The sequence below is a fragment of the Rattus norvegicus genome, chromosome 17, assembly GCF_021556685.1.
Source record: "Rattus norvegicus strain SHRSP/BbbUtx chromosome 17, alternate assembly SHRSP_T2T, whole genome shotgun sequence".
Lineage (NCBI taxonomy): Eukaryota > Metazoa > Chordata > Mammalia > Rodentia > Muridae > Rattus > Rattus norvegicus.
This window is the reverse complement of record NC_141550.1, coordinates 73,405,969-73,423,743: the sequence shown is the minus strand read 5'-3', so window position 1 is coordinate 73,423,743 and position 17,775 is coordinate 73,405,969. Positions and strand designations below refer to the sequence as shown.

Sequence of the window (17,775 nt, the reverse complement as noted above, 5' to 3'; positions counted from 1 at the left end):
TACAGTCCTTATATGTTATTTCTAATTATTTTTTAGGTAAATCTGTCTTTGTTCTTCGTAACAGTTCTCTTCCAGAGGGCCCAGACTCAATTCTCAGCACCTGCTTGGTAGCTAACAACTGTCTGTAACTTCAGGGATCTTAACCCCTCTTCTGGCCTCTGTTGACACCAGGCACACATGTGGCACACAGACATAGTATATGCAGGCAAAACACTGGGACATATTAACACCTCCCCCCAAAATCCAATTCAAAAACACAAATGCAAAGCTGGGCATGATACACTTGGCAGAGGAAGTAGGACCTTCAGTTGACTCAAAACACAAACCATCAACACTTGAAGTACAAATATAGTGATCCATCTCCTATGGTGCAATCTGAACACTACTTAGCTCAGACTCAGCCTTAGTAAGCTGTAACTATAGACATTGCAACTTAAAAGTTTTTGCTTTACACATCTAAATTGTAACTGAAGTTTAATCATTCTACTTTAGACTTGGCACGTTATTTTTTAATCCTTGCATTATTCAAATGCTCATTTCTCTGCTCCAATATCTGGTTGCGATCAGGATGTGGCACTGTTATTCCAGTTATCTCCTGTCTCAGTGTTGTAAAAACACAACTCTATTTATTTCCTACTTTGGAGAGAAAGAGAGAGCACAAGAGCAGCTAATGATGGAGCAGAGGTGAGAACAGGGCTGGACTTCCAAGTCCAGCAAGGATTGGGATAGAGAGGAGAGATCTGGCCATGAGGTGAGGGACCAGTATGAGAAAAGGAATGAAGCAGAGAGCCAGATCAATACTAAAATGCAAGGGTCTAAGAGGTGTTGGCTCAGAAGCAGATCTATTAGTTTGGAGGATGAGAATAAGAGGTGTTGGCTCAGAAGCAGATCTATTAGTTTGAGGATTAGAATAAGAGGTGTTGGCTCAGAAGCAGATCTATTAGTTTGGAGGATTAGAAGAGATTAACACTTGCTCAGTTGTTGTGTTATAAAACTTATTTACACAACACCCAGGTGCTCTAACACACCCAGCATCAGGGGTGAGGAGGCCACAACTGCCCATACACCAGGAGTACCTGGGTCACCCGGGATGCAGGGACACCCACCGAGCCAGTGTCTCAGGTTCCCTTCCAGTCTGAACCACGACTCTGAGCAGACCTTGAGCACTGGCTCCACACCCAGTCCCACAACACCCAGAGGAAGCCCAGCTCCCAGGTGCTCTAACACATCAAGGATCAGAGGTGCTCTGAAACAAGATCACAGGATCACAGAGGAGCTTGATTTCCAGAAAAATCAGACACAACCTGGATCTCAGGATCACAGGATCACAGAGACAGTTGGTCTCTGAGGAGTTCTGACACAACCAGGAACACAGGAGGGACAGGCTGCAATCAGAGACAGCAAGAGCAGGTAACACTAGAGATAACCAGATGGCCAGAGGCATGTGCAACAACATAAGCAACAGAAACAAGGCTACTTGGCATCATCAGAACCCAATTCTCTCACTACAGCAAGTCCTGGATACCCCAACACACCAGAAAGGCAAGATCTGAACTTAAAAATCACATCTCATGATGATGATAGAGGACTTTAGGAAGGACATAAATAACCCCCTTTAAAAAAATACAGGAGAACACAGGTAAACAGGTAGAAGCCCTTAAAGGGTACAGGAAAACACAACCAAATAGGTGAAGGAATTGAACAAAACCATTCAGGATCTAACAATGAAAAGAGAAACAGTAAAGAAGTCACAAAAGGAGACAACCTTGAAGATAGAAAACCAGGAAAGAGATCAGGAGTCATAGATGCAAACATCACCAACAGAATACAAGAGACAGAATGGAGAATCTCAGGGGCAGAAAACATTGACACAATAGTCAAAGAAAATGCAAAATGCAAAGAAACCTCCTAATCCAAAACAGCCAAGAAATCCAGGACACAATGAAAAGACCAAAACTTAAGGATAATAGTTATAGGAGAGAGGGAAGATTCCCAACTTAAAGGCCCAGTAAATATCTTCAACAAATTTATAGAAGAAAACTTCCCTGACCTAAAGAAAGAGATGCACATGAACATACAAGAAGAAGCCTACAGAATTCCAAATAGACTGGGACAGAAAAGAAACTCCTTCTGTCACATAATAATCAAAACAAAGAAAGAATATTAAAGGCAGTAAGGGAAAAGGGTCAAGTAACATATAAAGGCAGACCTATTAGACCTTTCATCAGAGACTATGAAAGCCAGAAGATCCTAGACAGATGTCATACAGACCCTAAGAGAACACAAATGCCAGCCCAGGCTACTATACCCAGCAAAACTCTCAATTAACATAGATGGAAAAAATCAAGATATTCCATGACAAAAACAAAGTTACACAGTATCTTTCCACAAATCCAGTCCTACAAAGGATAATAGATGGAAAACTCCAAAACAAGGAGGCAAACTACACCCAAGAAAAAGCAAGAAAGTAATCTTTCAACATGCCCAAAAGAAGACAGCCACAGGACAATCACTTTTCCTTACATGAACAGGACCCAGCATTTTGCTGCATACAGGAAATGCACCTCAGTGACAAAGACAGACATTACCTCAGAGTAAAAGGCTGGAAAACAATTTTCCAAGCAAATGATCCCAAGAAACAAGCTGGAGTAGTCATTCTAATATCGAATAAAATCAACTTTCAACCAAGAGTTATCAAAAAAAGACAAGGAAGAATACTTTATTCTCATCAAAGGAAAAATCTACCATGATGAACTTTCAATTCTGAACATCTATGCTCCAAATGCAAGGGCACCCACATTCATAAAAGAAACTTCAATAAAGCCCACAGCACACATTGCACCTCACACAATAATGGAAGACTTAAACACCCCACTCTTATTAAAGGACAGATCATGGAAACAAATTAAACAGAGACACAGTGAAACTAACAGAAGTTATGAACCAAATATCTATAGAATATCTCACACTAAAACAAAATATACCTTCTCAGCACCAGATGGTACCTTCTTCAAAACTGACCATATAATTGGTCGCAAAACAGGCCTCAACACATACAAGAAGATTGAAATAATCCCTTGATTCCTATCAGATCACCACAAACTGAGGCTGGTCTTCAATAACAACAAAAAGGACAGAAAGCACACATTCACATGGAAATTGACCACTCTACTCAATGATAAGTTGGTCAAGGAAAGAATAAAGATAGAATTTAATAAAAAGGCACAAAATACTCAAAACTTATGGGGCACAATGAAAGCAGTGCTAAGAGGAAAACTCGTATCTCTGAGTGCCTCCAAAAAGAAACTGGAGAGAGCAGCTTGACAGCACACCTGAAAGTTCTAAAATAAAAAGAAGCAAATATACCCAAGAGGAGTAGATGGCAGGAAATAATCAAACTCAGGACTGTAATCAACCAAGTAGAAACAAAAAGAAATTATACAAAGATCAACAAAACTGGGGAGTTGGTTCTTTGAGAAAATCAACAAGATAGATAAACCCTTAGCCAGACTAACCAGAGGGCACAAAGACAGTATCTAAATTAACAAAAATCAGAAATGAAAAGGGAGACATAACAGAAACTGAGGAAATTCAAAAACTTATTAGATCCTACAAAAGCCTATACACAACAAAACTGGAAAATATGGGGGGAATTTAGCAATTTTCTAGATAGATACCAGGTACCAAAGTTAAATAAAGATCAGATAAACCATTTAGCAGTCCCATAATCCCTAAAAAAGTAGAAGCAGATATTAAAAGTCTCCCAACAACAACAAAAAAAATCCCAGGACTAACAGGGTTTAGTGCAGAATTCTAACAGACTTTCAAAGAAGACCTAATACCAATACTCTTCAAACTATCCCACAAAACAGAAAGAGGGGATACTACCCAATTTTTTCTATAAAGCCAAAATTATGCTTATACCTGAACCACACAAAAACCCAACAAAGAGAACTTCAGACCAATTTCCCTTATGAATATCTATGCAAAAATACTCATTAAAATTCTCGAAGACTGAATCCAAGAACACATCAAAATGATCATCCATCATGATCAAGTAGGATTCATGCCAGAGATGCAGGGATGCTTCAATATACAGAAATCCATCAATGTAATCTACTAGATAAGCAAACTCAAAAAATCCCACATGATCATCTCATTAGATGCTGAGAAAGCATTTGACAAAATTCAACATCCCTTCATGATAAAAGTCTTAGAAGGATCAGGAATTCAAGGCCCATACCTAAACATTGTAAAAGCAATATACAGCAAACCTGCAGCCAACATCAAACTAAATAGAGAGAAACTTTAAGCAATCCCACTAAAATCAGGGAGCAGACAAGGCTGCCCACTCTCTCCCTACCTAGTCAGTATAGTATTTGAAGTCCTAGCCAGAGCAATTAGAGAACAAAAGGTCAAAGGAATACAAATTGCAAAGGAAGGAATCAAAATATCACTATTTGCAGATGAAATGATAGGATACTTAAGTGACCCCAAAAATTCAACCAGAGAACTCCTAAACCTGCTAAACAACTTCAGAAAATGACTGGATATAAAATTAAACAAATCAATAGCTTTCCTGTATTCAAAAGATAAACAAGCTGAGAAATTAGGGAAACGACACCCTTCACAATAGCCACAAATAATATAAAATATCTTGGTGTAACACTAACCAAGCAAGTGAAAAGATTTGTATGACAAAAACATCAAATCTCTGAAGAAAGAAAATGAAGATCTCAGAAGATGGAAAGACCTTCTAGTGCTCATGAACTGGCAGGATTAATATACTAAAATATAGTAATATAGTAAAAATGACTATCTTACCATCTTACCAAAAGCAATCTACATCTAAATTCCAACTAAATTCTTCACTGAGTTAGAAAACAATTTCCACATCATTTGGAGTAACAAAACACTCAGGCTAGCGAAAACAATTCTCAACAATAAAAGAACTGCTGGGGGAAATCATGATCCCCAACCTCAAGCTGTATTACAGAGCAATGGTGATAAAACTGCATGGTATTGGTACAGAGACAGGCAGGTAGACCAATGGAATAGAATTGAAGACCCACAAATGAACCCACACACCTATCTATGGTCACTTCATCTTTGACAAAGGAGCTAAAACCATCCAGAGGAAAAATGACAGCATATTCAACAAATGGTGCTGGTCCCACTGTTGGTCAGCATATAGAATGGAAATTGATCCATTTGTAACTTCTTGCACAAAGTTCAAGTCCAAGTGGATCAAGAACCTCCACATAAAACCAGATACACTGAAACTAATAGAAGAGAAAGTGGGGAAGTGCCTCAAACCCATGGACACTGGGGAAAATTTCAACAATGGCTTATGCTCTAAGATCAAGAATTGACAAATGGAACCTCACAAAACTGTGAAGCTTCTGTTAAGGCAAAGGGCACTGTCATTAGGACAAAATGGCAACCAACAGATTGGGAAAAGATCTTTACCAATCTTATATTCAATAGAGGGCTAATATCCAATATATACAAAGAACTCAAAAATCAAATAACCCTATTAAAAAATGGGGTACAGAGCTAAACGAGGAATTCTCAGTTAAGAATGTTTGTGAAGCACCTAAAGAAATGTTCAACATCTTCAGGGAAATGCAAATCAAAACAACCCTCAGACTCCACCTCACACCAGTCAGAATGACGAAGATCAAAAACTCAGGTGACAGCAGATGCTGGGGAGGATGTGGAGAAAGACAACTCCTCCACTGTTGGTCAGATTGCAAGCTGGTACAACCACCCTGGAGGTTCCTCAGAAAATTGGACATACTACTACCTGAGGACCAAGCTATACCTCTCCTGGGTATATACCCAAAAATGTCCCAACATATAACAAGGACACATGCTCTACTATTTTCATAGAAGCTTTATTTATAATAGCCAGAAAAGCTGGAAAGAACCCAGATGTCCTTCAACAGAGGAATGTATATAGAAAACATGGTATATTTACACAATGGAGTACTATTCAGCTATTAAAAACAATGACTTCAGGGCTGGAGAGATGGCTCAGTGGTTAAGAGCACTGACTGTTTTTCCAGAGATTCTGAGTTCAAATCCCAGCAACTACATGATGGCTCACAATGATCTGTAATGAGACACACTCTCTTCTGGTGTCTGAAGACAGATACAGTATACTTATATAATAAATAAATAAATCTTTTAAAAAAACAAAACAAAACAAAGACAGTGACTTCATGAAAATTTTAGGCAAATGGATGGAACTAGAAAATATCATCCTGAGTGTGGTAACCCAATCACAAAAGAACACACATGACATGCACTCACTGATAAGTGGATATTAGCACAAAAGCTGGAATTACCCAAGATACAATCCACAGACCATATGAAACTCAAGGAGGACAATCAAAGTGCAGACGCTCCAGTCCTTCTTTAAAAGGGGAACGAGGGGCTGGGGATTTAGCTCAGTGGTAGAGCGCTTACCTAGGAAGCGCAAGGCCCTGGGTTCGGTCCCCAGCTCCGAAAAAAAGAACCAAAAAAAAAAAAAAGGGGGGGGGAACGAAATACTCACAGGAGGAAATAGAAAGTGTGGAGCAGAGACTGAACCAAAGGCCATCCAGAGACTGCCACACATAGGGATCCATCCCATATCCAGTCACCAAACCCAGTCCCCAATGAGAATGCCAAGAGGTGCATGCTGACAGGAACTTTATATAGCTGTCTCCCAAGAGGCTCTGCCAGAGCCTGACAAATAGAGACAGATACTCACAGTCAACCATTGAACTAAGAATACGATCCCCAATGGAGAAATTAAAGAAAGGACTGAGGTAGCTGAGGGGGTTTGTAATCCCATAGGAAGAACAATAATATCAACTAACCAGACCTACCCCCACCCCTTCCACTTCCCAAGTACTAAACCACCAACCAAAGAGTAGTACACATGGAGTGACTCATGGCTCCTTGTTCAGTATCAATGGAAGAACCCCTTGGACCTGTGAAGGCTCGATGCCCCAGTGTAGGGGATGCCAGGGCAGGGAGGAAGGAGTGGGTGGCTGGGGGGGAGCACCCTCATTGAGGCGGGGGTGCGGGGTGGGATGGGGGATTTCCAGAGGAGAAACTGGGGAAAGGGTTAATATTTGAAATGTAAATAAAGAAAATAACCAATGAAAGAAAAAAGAAAAAATTATTTAACAAAAATATAGTCTCTGTCTAGATTATTTGGGAGGTAGTTGGGTTAGAGAAAAGACTACCACTACTAAATTCTTTACAATATGAACTCAATAATAATTTTTAACACTTATTTTAACTGTCTTCTGAGTTGAGCCCCATCTCAGTCATCTCTACAGAAAGCTAGAAAGGCAGTAATTCTTGATACAGTCCTGTTCCTTGTTAATGTTCTAAACAATTCTAAAGTGAACAAATGTTTACCAAGCGTCTAATTTGCATGTGACTAAATCTGTAAAGTTTACATTTCTCCCAAGTCTTGGGTATGTCCTAGCTTTTGCCAATGCCACAGAGACTGACATCTATTTAATTCATGCTGGGTGGCAGTGGGGAATGCCCTTACTCCCAGCACTTGGGAAGTAGAGGCAGGTGGATCTCTGCAAGTTCAAGGCCAACCTGGTCTACAGAGTGAGTTCCAGGATAGGAAGGTCTACACAGAGAAAAACCCTGCCTCAATAAACAAACAAACAAACAAACAAAGTACCCTCCCCCATTGTACTACATTTATGGATTTTATGTTTGTTGCACTCAAGTTAACTCTGGCTACACTGAGTCTATAGGTCAGACACAAACTTGTTCCACAGAAAGATACTAGTTTGTTCTAGAAGCAGTAACAACACTGGGATGCTTTTATTCCAACTCTTTAAGTGCTAATAACACAGAAGTTATGCTTACAAGAATAATCTCTCTGAAAAAAAACTTTTGAAACAAAAAGCAGAGATCATATAACTGCATCTTTAAATACAGTAAAATCACACACTACCCTAAGTTAGTAATTAATTCACTAAGCAATATAGTCTATTATAGAGAAACAAGTTAAAGGAACTCAGATTAGAAATCAAAGAAATGGGGAAAAAATATCAGTAATATAAATGTGAAGGAGTACATAGACCAAAAAGCATATTATGTTGTATTGACTATACAGAAGATAATTTGAACTCATTAGCAAATTATTTAAATACAGAATTATGTAACTTTGTGCTGTTTCAAAATAGCAAGTAGACTTAGATATTTCAATTTATCCAGTGGCAGTTGCCTTTTTAAGAAAGGAGTGAGGGACTGGAGAGTATATCCACTGAATTAAAAAATTATATCTACGGGGTTGGGGATTTAGCTCAGTGGTAGAGCGCTTGCCTAAGAAGTGCAAGGACCTGGGTTCGGTCCCCAGCTCCGAAAAAAAGAACCAAAAAAAAAAAAATTATATCTACAAATTATGACTTATCATCTGACTGAAAGTTGGTTAGACTGAGTTGAATATTCAACTTTAAGAAAATGTAACATATCTTTTTCATGGGTTTTTATGTGTTGGAGAGCTTGCTGTGGTATATATGTTAGAGGGCAACCTGAAAGAGTTGGTTTTCTCCTTCCATCACAGAGGTTCGAGGAATCAAACTCAGGGCCATCAGATTTGGCAGCAAGTGAGCTATCCACTGAGCTTTCTCGTCCCCTTGTCAGTTGATTTTTTTTTTTATTATTATTTACTTCATGAACATGAGTACACTGTACCTGTCTTCAGACCCACCAGAAGAAGGCATCAGATCCCATTACAGATGGTTGTGAGCCACTATGTGGTTGCTAGGATTTGAACTCAGGACCTCTGGAAGAGCAGTCAGTGCTCTTAACGAGTGAGCCATCTCTGTAACCCTTGTCCTTGATTTTTGATACAGGGTTCTTCTCTTTCTTTAGCCCCAGCTAACCTTAAACTTGCAGTGATCAATCTTTCTGTCTTAGCTTTCTAAGAGCAATATTTACTTTTGAAGATTGTTTTTATTTGTTTTTTTTTTCTTTTTTTTGGAGCTGGGGACCAAACCCAGGGCCTTGTGCTTGCTAGGCAAGCACTCTACCACTGAACTAAATCCCCAACCCCGAAGATTGTTTTTAATATTCCCTAAATAATCTACAAAGTTTCTGATCAGCCTGATACTTATAATTTTTAAATTTCTTTGTTTTTTTTTTTTTTTTTTTTTTTCCGGAGCTGGGGACCGAACCCAGGGCCTTGCACTTCCTAGGTAAGCGCTCTACCACTGAGCTAAATCCCCAGCCCCAATTTCTTTGTTTTGACATGATGCCTAAAAGGTAAATTGTTCAAGATCATATAATTTTGATTAAAATTATTTTAAAATGCATGTGGCTGTATGCATTCCCCCATCCTCTAGTATGATACTGCAGATCCAATGTGGTAGATAAATGCTCTATTACTGAGCCACGCTCCCCAGTCCTTTATGGTGACTTTTTAAAGACATCCATATAAACTGTGACCAATGTTCTAACTTAAAAATTTCTTTTAAAAAAGGGGTTGGGGGTTGGAGAGATGGCTCAGCGGTTAAGAACACTGACTGCTCTTCCAGAGGTCCTGAGTTCAATTCCCAGCAACCAGATGGTGGCTCACAACCATCTGTAATAGGATCAGATTCCCTCTTCTGGTGTGTCTGAAGACAGCTACAGTACTCATATACATAAAATAAATAAATCTTGAACGTATCTTACAAAGCAAGGGGCAGAACTAAGATTTTTAAACTGCTTTCATCTCTCTCTCTCTCTCTCTCTCTCTCCCCCCCCTCCCTCCCTCCCTCCCCCCCCTCTATTCCACCCCAAATGCCCTGAGCATAGAGGTGAAATATGTCCTGTATCAAAATGAACTAGACATCAAGAGTTGGGGTCAAATAGCTCTTCTCCTAAGAGAAAGTAGCTATACATTAAAGTGTGTATTTCATCAAGCAATAGTGTCTTGACAATTAACAAGAGATTTACTTCTCCAATTAAATGTTATATTTTATTAAACAAAACCAGAAGTATGCCCTAAGCACATTTCTTATGACAAAAGCAGTAATTAAATCAGAAACCAATTTTAAAAAGACAAAATGAAAAGCAAAAGGCAAGAAGAGGATATTGCTGGGAGCTTAGCAGAGAATGGGTCAAGATCTGGTCTAGTGAGTGCTTTCTATAGAATGTATGCCTATCTTGACTCTAAGTTACTCTGAGGCCAGAAGCTGCAGGCTTCTAGATCTGCTGACACTTGTTGCTAACAGCTGAGTGACTAGGTAAAGGATTTATTGCTATTTCTCTCTTCACTGGCCTAGCTGGTTAACTCTCTGTGAACCAGAGAGGAAGGAAAGGAAAAGAATTAAAATTCTTTACATAGACAAATATGCAGAGACACACGTATATTCATACACACATTTACATTTTATTAACATTTCATTTACACGTTAACACAGTTACATTTTTATGGACCCAACAACCTGTCTCATACACTCCACAGTATTCATGCATGTTTACATACACACAAATACCTATATACTTACATTATAAACAAACAAATATATACATTTTAAAACTTCTTTTTAATTCCGGCTAGTGGAGAGGTGGTCAGTGGTTAAGGACACATGTTGCTCTTGAAGAGCCTCAAGTTCAGTTCTTGGTACCCACGTTGGGTGTAGCTCCAGATCCATCCTCTTCTGGCCTTCACAAGTATCTGCCCTCAAGTGCACACACGCTCTCATAGATACATGTAACTTAAAATAAGTATGAAATCATGAAAAAAACTTCCAGCCAGGCATGGTGGAGCATACTTGTAATTCCAGAAACTCAATATACATGGCAGTGAAATCATAGGTACAAGGGCGGTATAATGTCTCAAAAAGAAAATATGTTCTAACAGATACTAATCTAAGGTGGTGCACATACTAGACAAATACTCTAATGCTCGGCATTTACAGCCTTTAAAATATAAAAGTACAGGGCTGAGGACATGGCTCAGGGGTAGCTTGATCTTTTTTGAAATTTGGAATCAATTCTTAGTACCACAAAATAAACACACAAAATGCACAAGTGTATATACGCCACCTAGTTATATCAATAGTTTAGTGAGAAGTAAAAAATAAACATACTTTTCATTGATAAGATTAATATAAATGATAAACTAGAGGTAAGATAAATCAAAACCAGGGGGGTTGGGGATTAAGCTCAGTGGTAGAGCGTTTGCCTAGCAAGCACAAGGCCCTGGGTTCGGTCCCCAGCTCCGAAAAAAAAAAAAAAAAAAAAGATAAATCAAAACCAGTTGGGCAGTAATAAGAAATAGTCAGGGGCTGGGGATTTAGCTCAGTGGTAGAGCGCTTACCTAGGAAGCGCAAGGCCCTGGGTTCGGTCCCCAGCTCCGAAAAAAAAGAACCAAAAAAAAAAAAAAAAAAAAAAAGAAATAGTCAATATTAAAATTAAAAGATGTAAAATAGTAAGGCATTTAAATAGTAAGGGCACCTATAACTCTGACAAATACTAAGACAAAGTCCTAAAAAACATTCAGCAGAGTCCTAGAAAAATCTAAATTAACAAAAATGACACTCTTAAGATATAAGTAATATATATTACTATGTATAACTATTAGTATTAATATATTATATATAACAATTAAATATATAACATTAATATATGTGTGTGTACACACACACTCATTATTTGGAAAAATCTATGCAATTTAGGGAACTAGTATTTTCCAAATGACTAATAAATGAATGAAAGCCCTCTGAAGTACAAGCTCAATAAATGGAAATTATTATCAAAACTGATGAATACCCCAAAAAACCACGACTATGAGAAAATATTAAAATGTACCTCCTTTTCCAACCACTTAGCCAATACCAGACAATTTTGTCATATACTTCAACTAAAACAATCTGTACGACAAAGTGCAGAAGTACTTGAACAATTAAAGGTGACATGAAGGCTATTTGCAAAAACATCATACAATGTTACTTTTATCACTAATATTTTTTGGAAGGTAAAAAGCTACTTTTCATCAAAAATATTATTTAAGCCAAGATGTAACTGGTCTAGTTTTGAAACATACTAATAACTATTTTTGAAAGTAATCAATTTAACATCTAATGTAGTATTTATCAATAGATGTAACTGGAGTAATGCAGTATTTTTACAACTGTAGAAGAACTGGCTGGGGATGTAGACTAGTGCTTGTCGCTTGTTTAGAATATACAGCCCTGTCTCAATCACCAGCATGGCACAAATGCAGCATGGCAGTGTGTCTGTAATTCCAGCATTTTAGAGGAGTTATCAGAAGATCAAGAGTTCAATTCCAGCCTTTGCTACCATATCAAGTTCAAGGGTAGCCTGGGTTACAATTAAAAAAAAAAATGTGGACAAAGACACATGCTGTTAATATAAATTTTGGAACACAAAACAAAATGTGAATATAAAGTATGACTCTCTAAGTTCAAGACTGATCAAGATATTTTAATGAAATAAGGATCACGGTGAAAGTTCAAGCGAGATTTTCCTTCTAGAAAACACACAATCTATTTCTAAGGTTCCTGTAATGCTCATTAACAATGTGCACAAATAGCCAAATAGCCTGCTTGCTTTTTTTGTAAACACATTTTCACACACAATAAAGATATATTCTTGGAAGGAAAAAATAAAGTCTTTTCGTAAATGAATATAAATGCAATGAATAAGCTATATAACGCAAACACAAATATCCCAATGTGGTTTTCTATAGAGATTGAGATGATTTATCTGGAAGAACAAAGAAGAATCCTGAGCTTTCCCTGGTCTCCCCCACCCAAAAGAAAGTACCAATGTATATCATAAAGCTACCATAACTAAAACAGTATGGTAATTGTAAATAGGTCAAAGCAGAGTGTTCAGACCCAATATCATAAACAAGGGATACTGGGCTGTCCCAAATGTTTTCCTTTCTTATTCACTAGGAAAGATTAAAAATTAAAATGATTTTTCAATTATTAGATGAGTTAAAATGTTTAGAAAACATTGTTACCATCCGGTGCGGCCTTGGAGAGTAATGAAAACCAAATCTGAGGGGAATTAAATTTTAAAAGTAAAATCATCCCAGGGCTTTTAACAAACTGCCTAGCATTATCATAAAAATTTGATTCTACAAACAGTTATCATCAGCAACTAAACCCTGTTTATAACAGCTGCAGGTGAAAAACACAGCTCTGAAGAATTGTTATGGACTGGAGAGATGGCTCAGCGGTTAAGAGCACTGACTGCTCTTCCAGAGGTCCTGAGTTCAAATCACAGCAACCACATGGTGGCTCACAACCATCTGTAATAGAATCTGATGCCCTCTTCTGGTGTGTCTGACGGTAACTACAGTGTACTCAAATAAATAAAGTAAATACATCTTTGAAAAACATTTTATATATATGTATAAGAATTTTTATAAGAAAAATCTTAAAAATGTCCACTGACAAGATACGACGGATAAACATGTCCAACATATTTGTGCTAAACGGATATGCTACAGGTAACAAATAGTACCAGGCAAGTTTCCTGGCGGTTTTCAAATTTCAATGTATTTAAGCAAATGTTTACAGACTAGAAGAGATGCCATTTATGTTTATTTGAAAGATTGTAGGAAACGAACTGACAACACACTTCCAACATCATCGTCCTTAATAGTAATTACTGAGAAATACTCAGTTACCTTTTATTTTTTCTATCTTGGGCTCTCTAGGTATTGATGTACACTGATAACACTGAACTATCCTTTACCAAACCATTTTCCAGTACGAGAGTATTCGCTTACACTATCAGGTGTATGTGCTTTGTCCTAAACCTCTTCGGTAGGCTTTCCAACAATCTCAGATTCTACACTCTGACATATTCACCCCGCCTTCCTTTTGCTCCTCTGAGGGCGGACACTGTTGAGTCCCCAGGTGCTTTTGTATTATACAGGTTTAGGAAAGACTTTGATTGACTTCCCGTTCTAAGTTTCCCTTCAGAAAGAGTACAGTAGAGAGTAGCTTAAAGTAAGGCGCATCAACCGAGACTTAAGAGACCCGAGAACTTTCAAACCAACTCCAGTTTTCAAAGTTAAGCCACGTTTTCCTACCAAGTGCCCGCCGGCTCGCCTCTAACCAACGCCGGGACCAGCCTACTGCAACATTCCTTCAACGTGGCTGCAGCCCGCTGCTCTCTTCCATATGGGGAAGGCCCATTGTACGTAATAAAGAAGGGTAAACCTTGTCATGCGTTGCCTTGGATTCTACGGAATCCAGAAACCCGACCTGAGGGTTTCCCCAAAACCCCTCTGGGGGAGGAGGAGCTAGGCCAACCCCAAACCAAGGCAACGCTTCAGTGCAGAGCCGATCACCTCCCTTGGGCATGGAGCTGCCCTGTGACAGGTGACACAAACAAAACGCGCCCGGCTTTCTGCCTCAGAGTGCAGACACCCATTCCCACGCCCTCCACAGGCTCGGTGGAGACCCTGTCTAACCTTACCCTCCTCTCCAGGTCGGAGCATGGGGGCCCCGCGTCCCGGGCGACCGAGGCGTCTGCCCAGTGGCCCCGCGCGTCGCCCTGCCCGCCCGCCCACCAGCCCTCAATCACCACGCGTGCCCCGCTCTTCCTCACCCCGGACGCCCCGACCCCTGAGGGAGCGTTACCTGTCCCCGGCGAGGCAGCCTTCCCTGAGGAGCTGAGCTCACAGCTCAGTGTCCTTCCCATGCTTTAACAGCCCGTCCCTTTCTCCTCCTGGCCCCTCGTCCTGCCGCGTCTCCGGACCTCGCCTCACGAACCCGGGTGTTCCCCGGCCGCGCGCGCACGCTCCGGTCCCTCACTCAGTCTCACGGGCGAGAAGCGGCTTCAGAAACCAGCCAGGCGCTGGGAACGCGTCCGCCCTCCGGCACCCCCCCCGGCACCAGTAACCGGAAGTGAAACCTCGTGGACCGTGAGAGAGGGAGGGGGCTCAGAAGACAGAAAGTGAAAACTAAAGCTCCGTGGGTCGCGTCACGGGAGCCAATCACGGGGAGCGCGCCAAGGCGCAGGCGCGACCGCCGCCGGCGTCCACGTTGCTCTTGCTTTTTCTTTTATGCGCAGGCGCGCGGGAGGGGCAAAGCTCGCTCTGGATTGGACGACCGAGCTTTCCCTGGCTTCTCGCGAGATGTAGGCGGCCGGATATAGAAGGCGTGAGCAGGAAGTGAGGCTCCTCAGCCGGAACCTCCTCCAGTGTATTGTGGGTTGCTCATGGCCGCTTTCCGGCTCTTTCTGTATTAGGTGCTATCAGGGCGAGATTGTACAGAGACGCTTCCATCTTGTTTCATTGCTGAGGCCATTTTAGGTTGAACTAGAAATGATTTCCTTGATGAAAAATTACCCAACTATTTTAGGTCTTTAGGCCAAGATGTCACAGCTAACATAATTTCTGTCAAACTGCTTGCTTTTGAACCTCCCCTTGTAGCTAAAGCGCCTAGGTACAGTCCGGAGTAAAAAAACTGAGTTGGCTGGAGTAAAGACAATCAACTAGCTATAAATTGAAGGTCCTCTCCAGTGACTCTGGTAATGCAGGTTGGTCTAGCCCAACTGGAAGATGTCACTACTGTTTGAATTTGCTGAATGTTAAATCCATACAAAACTTAAGTTCATTGTGGGAGTTCCCCAGGCGGATTTGAAGTTTATCATCTACGTGAAGAGCGTTGGGGTCACCGTAATTAACAATTCAAGTCTTATCCTTACTACAGATAAGTACCGAGGAGAGAAATTCAACAGTACCAAGGACCTTGAGCTGTGAGTTGAAATTTTGTTACCCAGAGATAAGATTTCATCATTAAACGGGTTAGTATACATGTGGCAAATTCTGTATTAAAATCTGAGATCGTGGTCATGAGCAAGGAAAAGAAGGACCCTACTCATCACTGAGTTCATTGTACAGGTGCATTAAATTATAAGGTGCCACAGTTATTTCAGGTAATAACGTGTGAAAAATGAATGAAATGCTAGTAAATGGAGTTGGAGGCGGGAGACTGGAACAGAAGGAAAACACCAAAGATTTAACAAAAATGGGATGTTGGAAATCAAAATCCAAAGATGAAAGTGACCAAATGAACTTTGGAGGTCAAGTGCAAAGCACCTCACCGGTGAAAATGTGTTCAAGATTTCAGTAAGACTGCTATGAAAGTGAAAAAAGAACAAGGAATATTCACACACTACCCAAGGGCTAAGAAGGGTCAGGAGAATGCCTACCAACTAAGAGTTCTACATCTTCGCCTGAAGGCTGTTAGCAGATACTGGCTTCCAGGCAGCTAGGATGAGGGTCTTGAAGCCCTCACCCACAGTGACACACTTACAACAGGAGTAGTGTCATTCCCTGAGCCAAGCATGTACAAACCATCACATTCGACTTCCTGGCCTCCATAGGCTTGTTCAAATATATGAATTTATGGGGACCATACTTAAACATACCCCAATGCAAAATACATTTATTCCAATTTAAAAAGACCCCCATGTTCTATAGCAGTCTCAACAATGTTAAAAGTACAAAGTGCAAAGTCTCCTTTGAGATTCAGCCAATCATGTAACTGTAATCCCCAAAGCAAGACAGGAAACCAGCTGGGCAAACTCCATGCCTGATGTCAAAGCAGTTTTCAGATCTCCAACTCCCTTTTTGTCTTTGTTGACTGCAACAAACTTCTTTCTCTAGGGCTGGTTCCACTCCCTGTTAGCAGTTTTCCTCAACAGATAAGCCACAGCTCTTGCATCTCAAACTTCAATGTTACAGCTTTTTGTTTCAATGTCTGGATCCACACATGATCTTCTGGGCTCCTCCAAAGGGCTGAAGTCACTTCTCCAGTTCTGCCCTCTGTAGCACTCTAAGCTCAGGCTGATCCACTCCACTGCCACTGCTGTTCTTGGTGATCATCCCATGGCACTGGCATCTCAAATATGCTGGGGTCTTCTGCTGCTGCTAGGCTTCACCAATAGCCTCTCATAGGCTCCCTTCATGGTGCCAAGCCTCAATTGCTTTGCATGACTCCTTCAGTCCTGGGACATCAACTCTTAACTGCGGCTGTACTTTCACCAATGGCCTTCCATAGCCTCTCACAGTGCTAAGCCTCAGCTGTTCTTCATGACCCCTTGATGCTTCAAAACCAGTACCACCTGAGTGACTCTTAAACATTATCACGTACACCTGATGCAGGCCATTACCTCAGGGTCATTATTCCCTTAATTCAATTTAGTATCCTTGAACACAGGATTCTGCTCCATTTCACTTCCTGGTGCCCTTTAATACTGGAACCATATGTTTTATATTTTCCTTTTACAGCTTGCTTAAAATGCTCTTCATGAGACTTAACCAGAGAACAAAATCTATGACAGCTGTTTCTGAGACTTCCTTTGTCAATGCAATTAATTTGAGTCTCTTCACCTTAGCCTCAGGCAGATGCTTTAGACAAGAGCAAAAGTTGACACACATTCTTCACCAAAATACCACAAAACAGTCTCTAGGCCACACATTGAAATTCTCCACTGCCCCAACCTGTGGGGGTGGGGGGTGAGGGGGTTCAGAGGAGACCTGGGGAGGGGGCGAAAGAATGGGGGACAGGAGGCACAAAGAAGGAGAGCAAGTCCATTGTCTGATCAAGCTCTCAAACTTTAAAAAGACAATCAGGAAGGCCCATGCAGGGTCCAAGACTAATTTATCACTGTCACCACCCTTCCTGTAGCCATAAACCATTAATTGCAAGTATAAACTGGTAAGAACAGACAGCTGGAGACAGAGGCTGTAAAAGTGGTAAGAGCAGATAA

The 17,775-nt window shown here is 40.5% G+C and overlaps 1 protein-coding gene across 9 annotated transcripts in view; it reads right to left on the bottom strand.

The window, feature by feature from the left end:
- Tasor2 (transcription activation suppressor family member 2) overlaps window positions 1-14,905 on the bottom strand; it is a 54,305-nt gene extending 39,400 nt beyond the window's left edge. For 5 of the 9 annotated variants that reach the window (XM_087591150.1, XM_087591143.1, XM_087591147.1 and 2 more), the window contains exon 1: window positions 14,637-14,895. The gene's annotated coding sequence lies outside the window, so the exon portion shown is untranslated. 9 annotated transcript variants of the gene reach the window in all.
- Between the last annotated feature and the right edge of the window lie 2,870 nt (window positions 14,906-17,775).